The sequence below is a fragment of the Prionailurus bengalensis genome, chromosome C2 (assembly GCF_016509475.1).
Source record: "Prionailurus bengalensis isolate Pbe53 chromosome C2, Fcat_Pben_1.1_paternal_pri, whole genome shotgun sequence".
NCBI classification, from domain to species: Eukaryota; Metazoa; Chordata; class Mammalia; order Carnivora; family Felidae; genus Prionailurus; species Prionailurus bengalensis.
The window spans coordinates 76,063,508-76,079,991 of NC_057350.1; positions in this window are offsets into that span (position 1 = coordinate 76,063,508).

Here is a 16,484-nt window from a genome sequence, read left to right on the forward strand (position 1 = left end):
CTTAATTCAGGCATTTTATAAACATCATATGCCAGGCACTGCACAGTGTTGGGGATACTGAGATACGACATTTATCTTTGCTTCTTAGTGTCTCCAGAATTTATTTTAACTGAATAAAGTGGCAAATATGCTAATATAAAAAAATAATTAAACTAGCAAAATAACCTGAGTTTCAGTTCTTTTGACAAGTCCTTTGTTTGATGTTATCACTACCTAAAGTAATTCTAGAAGGTTGACTGCTATAATCCTAAAATTAGTCATTGATTAGGTTTGTATTTGAGTTCCACTATAACTTCTAGAGCAACATTTGTCAGTCTTATCTCTGTCCCAACCCAGCATACCAAGGGATATTATGAAATAGTATTAATTAATGCCAGTGATTCATTGAGTTGGTGTTTGAATTGCTTAAAAAACACCATGTTGATTTCCCACCATGCACTACACACATATTAAATCACCTTTCAGAGTTTATGAAACTCACATGAATGTTTACATATGTTTATCCTTTTGTTATGTAAAAGGTGAATTCTTTTAAAGCATTTTTTTTTTTTTTGCTTCTTGGAACATCCTGGGGTGCCTGGGTGGCTCAGTTGGATGTGTCCAGATCTTGATTTCAGCTCAGGTCATGATCTCACAGTTTATGGGTTTGAGCCCACATTGGGCTCTGTGCTGACAATGTGGTAGTTAAAAAGCATGTGGGGGGAGGTCATCGAGGGGACATGACCTGCAGTTGACCTGTGAGCAGGTCTCTTGTCCTGTCCTTGGAATTTACATTCTGCCGCCCATTCCCACATTGAGGCTGTTTGAAGGACACAGCCTTCAGAGAGTGAAGTATTGCTGAGACCTTCAGGACACTTACATGACTAAATCCATGAAATTCTGGCAGCAGTGAAGAGATCTGTGGGCCTCGTGGAGCGGAGACAAACCTTGTATGTAAGTTTCTTACCACCTGCAGGTCTGGAGTGGTCTGCTCCTCCTTCTGTCTCTCCTTGGCCTCTGTGCCCAGCTGTTTTGCAAACCAGCAGTCATGGATCCAGGCTCCTCACTGCAAACGTCTGTGAAGAAAGTACGTAGTTTTTAATTTATCTAGCTTCCACCGCAAGGAGTTATGATCTGATTGTATGAACCTATATTCCACTGTGATTAAATTTCCTTTTGAATTATCTTCTGAGAAGTTCTTCCTCTGTGTCTGGCAGGAGCTCCTTGCCTTCCCTTTTAAAGATGAATTGGAAGGGTGCCTTTGTGACTCAATTGGTTAGGCCTCCCACTCTTGATTTGGGCACAGGTCATGATCTTATGGTTCTTGAGTTTGAGCCCCCGCTTCGTGGGGCTCTGTGCTGACAGCACGGAGCCGGCTGGAGATTGTCTCCCTCTCTCTCTGCCCCTCCCCTGCTTGCACTCTAAATCTCTCTCTCAAAATGAATAAAGAACATTAAGAAAATAAGATGAACTGGAAAGAGCCATTGTGCCAGTCTTCTAACTCAGCATTTGTGTCCTGAAAGATATTACAGCAGCTGCGTCTTCATGGAGACCTCTTATTTTTGCTTGCTAACATTTGCTTTGCCCAATTTTATCCCAACTTGTTACTTGTACTTTTTTCCCCAAGGGAAAGAAAAATAGTCTTTGACCAATTGTTTTGTCCAACTTTATCCCTACTTGTTTTTTATATTTTTCCCCCAAGGGAAAGAAAAATAGTCTTTGTAACGAGAATAATGGGCAGCTATAATTTTATATTATTGAAATTATAATTATTATTGATATATAATTTGTGCTGTATTTTTTAAAATTTCTTAACATTTATTCATTTTTGAGAGACAGAGGCAGAGTGTGAGTGTGAGAGAGGCAGAGAGAGAGGGAGACACAGAATCTGAAGCAGGCTCCAGGCCCTGAGCTGTCAGCACAGAGCCCGAGCACGGGGCTTGAACTCATGGACCTTGAAATCATGACCTGAGCTGAAGTTAGACGCTCAACTGACCAAGCCACCCAGGCACCCCTGTATTTTGTATTTTATACGAAAAGGAGAACTTTGAAATTATTTCATACCTTTGGGAATATAGTCTTTAAGTGAGTGAGTTAATTCTTTCAAGAGTAAGCTTGTAATTATGGACAGATAATGATAGTTCATTTTCATACTGTCTATATTGTGAAATATAATATCACTTAGGAAAATGCATAAAATGTGAATATAAATATACAATTTAACTTTGACAAATTTTTAAAAGAATAAACACGCATTTAACTACTATCCAGATCAAGCAATAGAACATTGCTAATACCCTCAAAACCTGTGCTTCTTGCCAATTACAACCCCCTTTTGCTCTAACAAATATAACTTTGCTAAATTTTAAATTAAAAAAAATTTTTTTTATTATTTATTTTTGAGACAGAGAGAGACAGAGCGTGAGCAGGGGAGGGGCAGAGAGAGAGGGAGACACAGAATCTGAAGCAGGCTCCAGGCTCTGAGCTGTCAGCACACAGCCTGATGTGGGGCTTGAACTCACAGACTGTGAGATCATGACCTGAGCTGAAGTCAGATGCTTAACTGACTTTCCTAAATTTTCTAAGCTCTCCTTTGTTTTCTTTATAGCTTTTCTGTATGCTGCTGCACCTTTAAATGATATAGTTTAGTTTGACTATGTTTTTGAATTTATATAAACAGAATCATTCTTTTGTGTCTTATTTCTTCCACTCAACTTGATGTTTGTGAGATTCACCCATGTTGCTTTAAGAAACTGTAGTTTGTTAGTTTCCAATGACATCTGATATTCCCTTACACAAATATACCCCTATTTATTTAACTATTTACTGTTGAAGGATATTTGACTTGTTTATAGTTTTTAGTTATTGTGAATAATACTGTTATTAACATTCTTATCCAGGTATTCCTTATGCATATATTCCTTCTGGAACTTACATGCACACATTTTTGGACATAAATCCACGGGCAGAATTGTTAGTTATAAATGTTTCAAATATCTTCTCCTTTCTGTGACTTGCCTTTTCATTCTCTTGATGATATTGTTTGATAAGCAGAAGTTCTTAATTTTTCCCTAATATAAAATTTGTCAATCTTTCATCCTGTTGATCTGTTTCTTCCTGGGGCCCGATGGTTGAAGCCACTTTTCCATATTATCTTTTAAAAGGTTTATAATTTTTCTTTCCAAGTGTATGTCTATTATCCATCTGGAAACGTTAGGGTTGTTTCCAAATTTTTCCTGTTTTTGACCATCTGAAGGGTTAGGAATAAAGTTCCTATGTGCACTTTGTACCTGTCTTTTTATTAGACACATGTACTTGTTCCTTCTGAGTATATATCCATGAACAGAATTTCTGATTCAGATAATAGCAGATAACTCCAGTTATCTAAAGTGTGCCAATTTATATGTCCATCAGCAATGGATGAGATTTCTAGTTTTTCCCCAACCATGTCAGCACATAATATTACAAGCCTTTTTATTTGTGGTCATTTGGTGGGGGTATATTGTGTTTCATTGTTATTTTAAAGCTGCATTTTCTAACACCTAATGACATTGAATAATTTTTTAAATGTAGATTGAATGGATATTTGTACATATTCTTTGGTAAACTGTTCAATTTATTTGCTCACTTTTGAAATTGTGTTGTTTGGTTTTTTTCTCATTAATATGTAGGAATTCTCTATATATCCCAGAAACAAATCTGTTATTATATAAATGTGGGCATCTTTCTCAGACTGTATTTTGGCTTTTCACTCTCCTAATGATGTCCTTGATGAACAGAAGCTTATTTGTAACAAAATCCAATTTCTCAAATGCATTTCTTTTATAATTATTGTGTTCTGCCAAACAAATATCTTCACCTACACAAAATGTCATGAGGATAGTCTCTTTTGTTACTTCTAGATACTTTATTCTTTTACTTTTTATCAGTTATGTTTATAATATATCTCAAATTAAATTTGTGTGTGAAGTAGGAAGTTAAGGTTTATTTTTTTCCCTTGTGATTACCGAATTGACCCAGTATCATTTATTAAAAGATCATCCTATCTCCTTTGAATTTCAAGGGTATCTTTGTTGAAAATGAACTGACTATATATCTATATATGGATATATATAGATATAGATATAGATGTAGATATAGATACACACACACACTTCTTGATACTTAATTCTGTTTTATAGTTGATTTCTTTATCCTTATGCCCCATGCCACACTGTCTTAATTATGGTAGCTTTAAAGTAACTCCTGAAATTTGGAGGTGTAAGGCCTTTAAATTTGTTCTTCTTCTTGAAAACCTGTTCTAGGTTTTATGTACTTCCATATGAATTATAGAATCGGTTCTTATCAATTTTCACACACACACCCACACACACACACACACACACACACACACAGCTTGCTGGGATTGATTGGATGATTTTGGATCTACAGATTAATTTAGAGAAAAGGACATTTAATAATTTGGGGAGAAGACATCATAAAAATATTACATTTTCCATTCTGTAAATATGGTATACCTCTGCACTTAACATGTCTTCTTTAATTTGTCTCAAGTATATCCTATAGTTTCAAGTTAGAGATCTTGCACATATTTTATTAGATTTATTCTTAGGTGTGTATTAGAATTTTTTTTTTAGTTTTGGGGAGAGTGCAGGTGGGGGAGAGGCAAGGGAGGGGGACAGAGGATCCAAAATGGGCTCTGCACTGACAGCAGCAAGCCCAGTATGGGGCTCAAACTCACAAACTGCAAGATCATGACCTGAGCCCAAGTGAGACGCTCAACCAACTGAGCCACCCAAGTGCCCCTGTATTAGACATTTTTGGTGCTATTATAAATGGTATTGTTTTTTAAATTTAGTAGTCCAGTAATTATATTCTTATTATGTTTTCACTTTAATCTATTTCTCTTTCTAATATGGTGTTAACTTGAGAAAATGCTGTCTTTTCTAATCTTTCCCAGCCTAATGCACTGAGACTTTTTGTTTCACAATCTTCTTGTTTCTTTGTTTACTTCTATTCTGGGTTTTTAAATTTCTGAATTGAAATGCTGTTTCATATCTGCAAATTCTTGTTTAATTGTTTTAAATTCATATTGGAGTATTTTAGTACAGTTTTCTTTACTTGGTGATTGTTGCTTTGGTGGACAAAACATTTTGATTCATACTTTCTGTTTTATTCTTCTGATAGCTTTGTATTAATGTGGCCTGCCAAATTCTGTTCATTTTAAAGTCTTAGATTTACCTTACTGAGCCATGCAAGTGCTTCTATGAAGGAGGTATGCGGGGTATGTAGGGTCTTACTTTGTTCCTTAAGTATGTTTCTTTCAGTTATGGGCCCGTCAGTTCAATGACTAATAGTTTTAATAATAAATGGTGTCTTTTGGAGACAAAGGTGGGTTATTATACTCAAGATTCAAAACAGCGTCATTTTAGTAGAAAAAAACCACAATCTTAGATTTGACAAATGATTTCAGAATATTTTTTCCTATATATGTGTTTTCTTCAGTGACTGTCACCTACACTAATTCAAAATTTAGGTAACATCAAATTTTGGAGAGAAAAACTGGAACTTTCATCATTATAAAAATCTATGTAGCTTATTTCTTTCTCTGCAGGCTTTATTGTGAGTGTCTAGTGATTTATAAATGTCCCCATTCTATATTCAGTTCCTTGGTTTCTATTCTTTCTGTGACAGCTATTGGAATGCATTTATTTAAAGCTCCCAGTCTCCATAACAGTAATATGGGAAACATTTTGCATTTATGTACAGTGATCACTTTCATTTGAAACTTTCAGAGCACTTTACGGGCATTGTCTGGTGGAAAGCATTATTAGAAAGGATGCCTAACCATTAAGATTCTTTCTACACAACTTCATTGTGTTTTCTTTGGCCAACAGGAAAGGAAGAAGAAACCAAAGTCTTAGGAAGGCTGAAAGACTCATCTCATGTTTTATATTTACACTTCTGGAATTCAGCATTTCAGAAAAATTGTTTGAAAGTGTTGAAGATTAACCTGAAACAAAATGCCCAGAGTGTGAGGCAACCCAATTGACACTAAATTATTACAATATGTCTATGGAGTCTGACGTGCTTAGAGATCAGCCCTGTATTATGGAAGACAGTTTCAACCCTGAGGTTTAACTTACTAATATATCTAAGGCTTGCGGTTGTTCACAATGACAGGTATTCTATTCTCATAGATCCATCAACTGCTTGGATGCTTCCCTTGATGAAGTTCATTAGATCCTGGAAGCAAAGCCTGACTATGTTGGCCAGGGTCCCCTAGGGGGCAGCAGAGTAGCAGTTGCCATCTACTTGGCAGTTACTGGAGTCTGGTGTCCCGGGATTACGGGGAAGCCCAGCCTGAAAGGAAGACCAGAAGACAAGAGTAGAAAAGTGTCAGGATGTCAGGATCAAGGAAATCTATACAGATATGCCTGGGGGCACAACTGTAACTGAGCTAGAAAAGAGAGCTGTATTTGTGGCAATTAAATTGATAGAGAAGGTAATATTCACTTTTTTTTTTTTTAATATTTACTTTTTTATCTAGTGTGGCCTGAGTACCTGACCTGGGACAGGCCCTTGAGGCATGTATTAAGGATTTTCCTGCTAAATGTGGTATTGAGGCATATGATTAAGTATAATGTGTTTGGTGCCTTTAAGAAATGCACAAAGTGCAGGAGGAATTCAAAAGCAGTGACTTTAGGGTAGAGGGGTGGTGGTGAGGAGGGCTGCATATGTGGGCAACATGGATACCAGGCCTTAGAGAAAGAATGAGTTGTAAGAGAAAGAATGGGGACAGGTTAAAGGGTATAATGCACATCTGGGCAATGGGGAGCTGTTCAGTTGAACTGTAATATAATGTCCACATGAAGATGTAGGGAAGACAGGTGGTTAACTTTGCCCTCTGTGCACCTCTTCTTGAAAGCATAATATCTGTTAATGTACTCAGAAGAACCACGAACCTCCTTTGTCAATGTTAGTGGTTTTCATGGCTCTTAAGGGCTCTTTAGAGACTGACGACTAACTGGGTTTGCAGAAAATTGGGAGGTTTTGTTAACTGGTTGAAGCCAGAAAGCCCCACAGGAAACCAGCAATGTGAGCCCTCACTTTGCTACAACATTGCACTGTAAGGGCATGGGGGTGGGGAGGAGGGACTTTATCAGGAAAGATGAAATATGTCAATTCTTCATACAACCTTTCTTCATTGTTCCCCTTGCAGCTTCTCTTTGTGATCTCTAGGCATCTCAGAATTCTGGGGCTAAATTATTAAAGTATCCAGGACTTTTAGATATCTTGTTGCTTGAGTCCTTCTGTCTCAGTATCAATATATAAGACAAATATTGACAAAAAACAAATCTCACAAATCAACTAGCGGAGAGGCAAAACACATTCTATGAAAAAGTGGGTGCCTATCATCACTGGTTAGCTTATTTGGTGTTTGATGTGATGTAGGATAGGGGTAGTAAACGGCTTTATTCTAGAGTTAAGATTCCAGACTCCCAGTGCTTAAGCTAAAGATCCCTGAACCTCTATTTCCATTTGCAACAATATTTAGACTAACATTAGTGTCTGGCGAAGAACAAGGTTGTGACCAATAGTTGGTAAATAAATAGATGAATGAACTCATCCATCAATCAGTTGGACTATATGAAAACAAAGACATTTGTGAGCATTCCTAGCCCTGAATTTGTTGCTCTTTAGCCTGTGGCTAAAAACAAATGAAAACACTATACTTGTAAAAAAAAAAAAAAGTCATAGAGACATGCTAATTGTTCTCTAAAGCAGAGCTTTCCAACCAGGATACTGTGCACAGTTTAATAATGCATGTGCAGTAAGGAAATGATCAGCTTGCAACTGACCAGGTTCTGCAGCAGCTGAGGCTCCTAAGCCAGTTGCTTCAGGACATAACCAGTATCATCTGAGGCTCCTTAGAGGTCAGCATGATTGGAGAGGAATTTGAGGATATGCCGGTGGTGCCCACAAACTCAAAGAATGAAAGCCAGCATTCTCAGCTCTAACAAGAAGCCCTGAATGTCCGACTAGAGGAGGTGTTCCTCCACTTAGATTTCTGTCTGTGCTACCAACTGTCTGGAGTCTGAGCTAGCTCCCACGTGACTGCTTTAACGACGAAGGTACCATCTGCAAGTTAAAGCCATCCCTCTGTTTTGAAATGCTTGATACCAAAAAAAATGTTATTCCGTTCAAACCCCAACTCTTATGTTTGTCAATGCAAGGTAAGGAAAATTTGTCAGATTCTTTAAATGTAATTTCAACTGCTTTAAATATTTAGATGGTTATCTAAAAAACCAGTGGTTTTAAATTTTTTATCATCTGCTTTTGTGACTGGTTTCTCATTAATGATGATTACCACGAATTTGAAGAGCTCATCAAGAAGTCTTGTCAGATCCACGTGTCCACTTGTCCACTGATGGCCACTTCAAGCACAGAACCTGAATTCAAAATCTTATATTCATTGACAAGATTTCAACTTTCTCTCCAAATTTCTGAAAAGATTATATTCATAAATTTTTATCAAATTTAATATTTAACATATTTTCCTCACTATTATTTTATCTATCTTATATATTAAAAAGAAAATCTAACAATTTGTTTTTCCCAAACCCTCTAGAGAATCTCCAAAATAACTTTCTTTTTTATTTATTTATTTATTTATTTTTATTATATGAAATTTATTGTCAAATTAGTTTCCATACAACACACAGTGCTCATCCCAAAAGATGCCCTCTTCAATGCCCATCACCTACCCTACCCTCTCTCCCACCCCCCATCAACCCTCAGTTTGTTCTCAGTTTTTAAGAGTCTCTTATGCTTCCAAAATAACTTTCAATGTTCTTTAGGGTGTCATACAAATATTATCACTTGCTTTGAGCACCATGATGTACATGGACACCCCCTTACATACACAAAATAGGAAGAAAACATGCTCTGAGGTTCTGAGGCTAGTTTTAGGACACTCATCCTGACTCTTTTTGTGTGGGCTCCTTGAGAACTGCCTTTAGGTCTTATGATCTAAGTCTTTACAACATGGCTTATGTCAAAGATCAGAAAGTTGCCGCATTTTCAGTGTTTCAGATATTGTATTCAGATTTCATAGTGTGATCTGATAACAATTTGTTTTATCATCCAATGAGAACTGAGCAACCACTTGGATTTCTTTTTGCATCGGCTTCCATGACAGTAATTCTTAACTGCAGTGACAATTATTGTTAAGGCATAGTAGGCCTATTGAAGTTTGATGTTAAAATAGAATAAAATTATAAAGACAAACAGACAAGAGTTATAATTCCCTTTCATTGTAAAGAACTTGAAGTTTATCTGAAGATAAAACTTATGCGGATTGATCCACGTACAGATTTTTCTTTTCTTTCCTCTGTTTCTCTCCCACCATTTAAAATAATATCTTTTCTGAGACTGACAGGTCATTCTTGCCTGATATAATTCTTGATAGGATTACAGACTTGGCTCCTCATGTCTTTTCCTTTCTTCTATATTGTGTATAATAGATCTGTCCTTTTCTACATGTGGTATTTGTTAAAAGAGGGATAGAAATTGTCATGGGCTCTTATATGGGTCTATTTCTTAGGATTACGTTTATTTTAGGTAAATGCACTATTGTTTCCTTCTGTTACTCTCAACAATTAGGAATAAACTGAATGATACTTTATCTTTCATATGTGTCTACCTGGGTTCTTTCATCAGATTACATCACCTTTGAGGACAGTGGTTATATATTTTCAAAAAATCTAGCACCCAATGAGTTTAGCATATTTTGATGAAAACAATTGGTGCTTATCCCATTCAGCTCAATTTTGCCTAATACAACGTGACCGTAAGAGAAGTCCGGCAGGTTTGGAGTCAGAGGACTGGGAATGAGGGGAGTCCTGGATTCTCAAGTCTAACTCTGGTGCTAATGTGCACTGTAATGTTGGGCAGATTTTTTTTCCATCTTCCATTACTGCTTTCCTGATTTGTCAGATCAAGAGTTTTGAGCTAGATGGTCTCTAAAATTTCTGCCATTCTATAGTTCTGATGAAATTCTATATTTCTGCTGGAATAAATTACTATAAACCTTAAAATATCTTTGAATTATCCCTGATTAAAATGAAAATTGAAGGCTGAGTCTACAAGCTGTTTATTTATTTATTTTTAAATGTGTATTTATTTTTGAGGGGGGGGGGGCAGAGACAGAGGGGGGACCGAGGATCCAAAGTCAGCTCTGTGCTGACAGCAGACAGCCCGGTGTGGGGCTCAAACTCATGAACCTTGAGATCATGACCTGAGCTGAAGTTGGAAGGATAGTCTAGTGAGCCAGGTTTTTTTTTTAACGCAGAAAACGTAAGGGTCTGATAAATTGTTGACACAAGTGCTTTTGAGAATGGAAAATGGAGTAGTTATTAGCTTCTGTTTAAATAAAGGAGAGGTTGGTAAATGTTTATACATCATTTACCATGCCATGTAAGAAAATCTGTACTTACCTGTGTCTAGTCATTAAAAAGAAAAGAAGGAGTCTATATCTGAGTTCGTTTATTAAAAGGGAGAGATAAAGTTTTCTACAATAGTAAAATTTTTATTTTAATAGTTCCCAAGCCAGTTGAAATTACCTTTATTATAATTAAATGTATTTGATAAAAAAAATTTGTTTCAGAAAAATCTATTTTAAATCAAACTGTTTATCATGGGAGATTTTCAACAATAACCTGGTAATTTTAAAAATTAACCTGACCAATTTTTCTTAGCTAACTAGTACCAAAACTGTATGGATTCTTTTAGAATGAGAACATATCTTAAGTGCTGTACCCAATAGTCATTTTAAAAGTAAAATAAATGTCTCTAACAGATTAACTTTGAAACATGAGATTGAATATTAATTTGTTACATTGTTACTAAGAATTCTAATCTCTTTTTTTTAAATTTTTTTTTTTAAATTTTTTTTTTCAACGTTTATTTATTTTTGGGACAGAGAGAGACAGAGCATGAATGGGGGAAGGGCAGAGAGAGAGGGAGACACAGAATCGGAAACAGGCTCCAGGCTCTGAGCCATCAGCCCAGAGACCGACGCGGGGCTCAAACTCACGGACCGCGAGATCGTGACCTGGCTGAAGTCGGACGCTTAACCGACTGCGCCACCCAGGCGCCCCTTTTTAATTTTTTTAAACGTTTTTATTTATTTTTGAGTCAGAGAGAGACAGAGCATGAACAGGGGAGGGGCAGAGAGAGAGGGAGACACAGAATCTGAAACAGGCTCCAGGCTCTGAGCTGTCAGCACAGAGCCTGACGTGTGCTCGAACTCACGGACCGTGAGATCATGACCTGAGCCGAAGTCGGACGCTTAACCGACCAAGCCACCCAGGCGCCCCTCTAATCTCTTTTTTTAAGTTTATTTATTTATTTAAAATTTTGGTTTAATGTTTATTTATTTTTGAGGGAGAAAGAGCATGAGTGGGTAAGGGCAGAGAGAGTGGGAGGCACAGAACCTGAAGCAGGCTCCAGACTCTGAGCTGTCAGCACAGAGCCCGACATGGGGCTTAAACGTATGAACCTTGAGATCACCTTAAACGTATGAACCTTGAAGTCAGATGCTTAACCAACTGAGCCACACAAGCACCCCTAAGTTTCTTTATTTATTTTGAGAGAGGGAGAGAGAGAGAGAACATGAGCAGGGGAGGGGCAGAGAGAGAGGGTGAGAGAGAGGGAGAGAAAGAGAATCCCAAGTAGGCTCTGAGGACAGTGCAGAGCCCTATATGGGGTTCAAACTCACAAACCCTGATATCATGACCTGAGCCAAAATCAAAAGTCTGATGCTTAACCAACTGAGCCACCCAGGTACCCTAAGAATTCTAATCTCAACCTTGTTGTTAAAATCAAGCAACTTAATTCTCCCTCTTTTTTTTTTTTAATAAAAAGTCTCACATTTGATGATGTGATGTGGAGCATCTTTTCATGTGCTTATTTTCCATCTGTACATTTTCTTTAGTGAAGTTTTTGTTAAGGTCTTTGGCCCATTTTTTAAATTGGTGTGCTTGTTTTCTTTTTGTTGAGTTTTAAGAGTTCTTTTAATAATTTGGATGACAGTCATTAATCAGATCTGTCTTTTGCCAATATTTTTGTGGCTTGTCTTCTCATTCTCTTGACAGTATCTTTCACAGGGCAGAAATTTTGAATTTTAATGAAGTCCAGCTTATAAATCATTTTTTATATGGATTGTGCTTTTGGTGTCATATCTAAAAGCATTGTGCCAAACCCAAAGCCATCTAATTTTTTTTCCTATGCTATTTTCTGAGATTTTTAGTTTTGCTTTAGGTCTGTGGTCCACTTTAAGTTTCTTTTCGTGAAGGGTTTAAGTTCTGTGTCTAGATTCAGTTTTTTCTCATGTGTATGTCCTGTTGTTCCAACATGATTTGTTGAAAAGGCTTTTTCTCCATTGTGTTGTCTTTACTCCATTATCAAAGATCAGCTGACTATATTTTTGTGGGTCTATTTCAGGGCTCTCAATTCTGTGCCATTGATCTATTATAAATTCAAGCAACAATGAGATGCCATTATATACCTGTTAGACTGGCCAAAATCCAGAACATGACAATACCAAATGCTGACAAGGAGGCAGAGCAACAGCAATTCTCATTTATTGCTGGTGAAATGGAAAATGGTACAGTGACTTTGGGAGGTTTCTTACAAAACTAACAAACTCTTACCATATGATCTAGCAATTTCAATTTTGCTATTTTAACCAAAGGAGCTGAAAATGTTTGTTCACAAAAAATCTTTATGTGGGTGTTTATAGTAGCTTTATTCAAGTTGCCATAACTTGGCAGCAACTAAGATGTCTTTCAGTAGGTGATTGCATAAATACACTGGTACATCCAAACAATGGAATATTAGTCAGTGTTAAAGAGAAATGAGCTATGAAGCCATGAAAAGACATGGAGGAAACTTAAATTCATATTACAAAGTAAAATAATCTACATATAATTTATGGTTTCAACTGTATGACATTCTAGAAAAAGCAAAACTATAGAGACAATAAAAACTATAGAAAGAGTCATTTGCAGGGGAGGTTAATGGGAAGGGAGGAATGAATAGGCAGAGCACAGGGGACTTTTAGGGCAGTGAAAATACTCTGTATGATATCATAATTGTTGATATATGCCATTACACATTTGTTCAAACCCATGAAATATACCACACCAATAATGACTTCTAAGGTACACTATGGACTTGGGGTAATAATGGCGTTTCTCTGTAGAGCAAATAATTGTAACAAATGTACTCTGGTGGTGGGGGAATTTGGCAGTGAGAGACTATGCATGTGCCTACCCAGGGAACATATGGGATATCTCTGTACCTTCCTCTTGATATTTCTGTGAATCTAAAACTGCTCCAAATAAGTCTTTGAAAAACAGTCTCTGGGGTGACTCAGTCAGTTAAGTGTCCGACTCTTCATTTTGGCTCGGGTCATGATCTCACGGTTCATGGGTTTGAGCCCCGCATCTGTCAGAGCAGAGCCTGCTTGGGATTCTCTCTCTCCCTTTCTTGCTACCCCTCCCCCACTCACTCTTTCTGTCTCTCTCTCTCAAAATAAATAAACTTAAAAAAAAAAAAAAAGTCTCACACCCAGACTGGCTTTAAGTAATCTATTGCATTTCTAGAAAAGTAAAACAAATCTCATGTGTGGTTTATGATAATTCAAAACAACTGATAAATCTTCATGATATGAACTTCCTTCCTCATCACTCAACTCCTGGGAGAACAATACTGCTGTGACTCTTGGCACAAGGGAAATAGTGTTGGTATTCTCATCTCCTCTTTATGCTATCCCAACTGCTAGTTGACAGCTACTTTAACCTATAGACTCAGGAACAGGGTGAGGTATTACCGGAAAGCATGGATACTCTGGTACCAGTAACAGCACATGCCCTCCTGTTGTCATGGGCTATTTGCCTCCATCTGAGTAGGGGGAAAGAAGTTGAAAAAGGTAAAAAAAAAAAAAAAAAAAAAAAAAACCTTATGTAAACTGTGAGGGAATGTATGAAATATAGAGTTATCACATACATAGTAATCATATTTTCAAGAATAAATATAAGTATTTGTCCCTTCACTTGGAACTGAGGCTGTTGGGGCGCCTGGGTGGCTCAGTCGGTTGAGCGTCCGACTTCGCTCAGGTCACGATCTCACGGTCCGTGAGTTCGAGCCCCGCATCAGGCTCTGTGCTTTCAGCTCAGAGCCTGGAGCCTGCTTCAGATTCTGTGTCTGTCTCCCTCTCTCTCTGGCCCTCCCCCCATTCATGCTCTGTCTCTCTCTGTCTCAAAAATAAATAAGTGTTAAAAAAAAAAATTAAAAAAAAAAAAAAAAAGACCCGGCCCCCTGCCTCCTTCTCCAGGAAGTCTTCCCGGAATGTTTATGTAACATCCCATTTAAAAAAAAAAAAAAGAAACTGAGGCTGTGTTAAAGATGAATTTATATAAAACAAGTTCTATTTCACCATCATTGCCAACTGTTATAAATGAAAAATATATTGCCATATAAAGCAGTGATTTCAATGCCCTGAATTAATAATTATTCTTGTTTAGAAAAGGTTAAATTGGTTGCAATCTCCACAGCATATTGGCATGTGAAGTATGAGTGGAAATCTGCTTGGAGTGGAATTCCCAAACAGACCATGAATTTCACATTGCAGTATTATCTCAAGCTCACTGTTAGCTTTTAATTATTCTAGGCACCCCAGAAATAATCTTCCCCTTGATCTTGAATACCAACCTTGTACTCAGGGAATCCAGAACTTTATTAGTGGAATGGAAACCTAGAGATAGTCTGCTAAGGACCCCTTTTCTGTAAGTGCCCTTTTTCTCATCAACTTATTAGAATAATTACATTGGTGCCTCATAACTGCCCATTGACCCCGACTGTTTGGTTCAGAAGTGGGCCTATGTAACGTGAGTCAGGTGAGAGTCATTTCTCTCTGAGATTTTTGATCCTTGACCTAACAATAGGGTCATTGTCTCTCCATGGGCTGAAAAGTTACATGTAGAACATTGTTGGTGTTAGCTGTGTTTTTCAAAGTATAGAGAAAGGTGATCTGTTAAAAGAGGATGAGGCCATTTCTAGAGAGAAGCAGTAAAGAGAGCTAGAAGACATCCTGTAGACCCCCAAATCCTTATAATAGTCAGCTATTCCTGAAGCCAGTTATGGCTTTGCTATTCAATTATTTTCTAAGATATTTGTGTATTCTTCCAATATATTCTCACTTTGTTTAAGTCTGCTGGGATTTTGTCACTTCTACCAAGTAGAATCTAACACAGCTTCCTTTTATTACCTTGTGTCTTATTATCAACAGTGTCTAATGGAACTAGATGAAATGCCACATTATTAGAAAGTGATATCATATAATATCCATGGTCTCTTCAGAATGGGCTTGAAATTGAAGCCAAAGACTATGAAAACCAGTCTACCAATAATTCCCTACCTACCAGTTAAGTTCATGATTTTGAATATTGAGTTTACTTGAAATAGTGTATATCCATTATTTGGTATTCATATCATACTCAAGCATGAGAAGAAATATAGATATGGTTGTGAATCTATGTGTGACATAGTTGCATATCTCTTTAGGAGTGAGAAAAATTAAGAAAAATTACATTAGAGGTGGGAGTTTTCTCAGAGATCTTGTAATTCATTATTTCCATTGTTTTTAGGTAGATAAACTGAGGCAAGAATGGGGAATTGGTTTCTAGTAATTAGCAATGTGAATATGTTTTCTTGGTGTCTAGGTCAGTATTTCTTATGGAATTCTCTGTGAAAAGAAGGATATTAACTTGCTTTTCTCTCTGGGTCTCAATTGTCCTCTGTAAGCTGAGTGGGTTATACCAGATAATCATTAAGATTCACTTTGGCTCTAATATTCTATGATTCAACAATTTTATGATACATAAAATCATTATGCAGTGTTTATATAATGTCAGAGGACTTTGATTTTGTTTGAAAATCTGGATTGAAATTCTATTCATAAGAGAGAAAGAAAAGACCATGAGAGAGGAGAAGAGCTAGGTCAGAAGGACAAAAAACCCAGAAGTGACACAAATGAAGAACAAAATTTAATTGATTTATTTGTTAGCAATTTACAAGTTGAGTCTTTATTGGTTTTTTAGGAGTCATCTTGCTGCTTACATCTGGCTTCCAAACAGATTTTGCTATTTAGTTTTTTTGCATTAGTCTAAGCAGAATGTTTTTCAATTAAAAATACATCAGAATCAGGTTCAAGAAATAATTCAATGAAGAACACTTACAGCTTCAGCCTTGAGGATGAAATGCGTTCTATTTTAAAAGGCTTAGCTATAATGATAGTATTGAATTAGTCATATCTTAAAGCAAGTTATAGGGAGACTATTAACAATAATGTGTTTCTGGGTAATGTAGACATTTCCATGACATTTTTAGAAAGACAAATTCAAACACATTCATTTTATTGAGGACTTTGGTTCAAATCT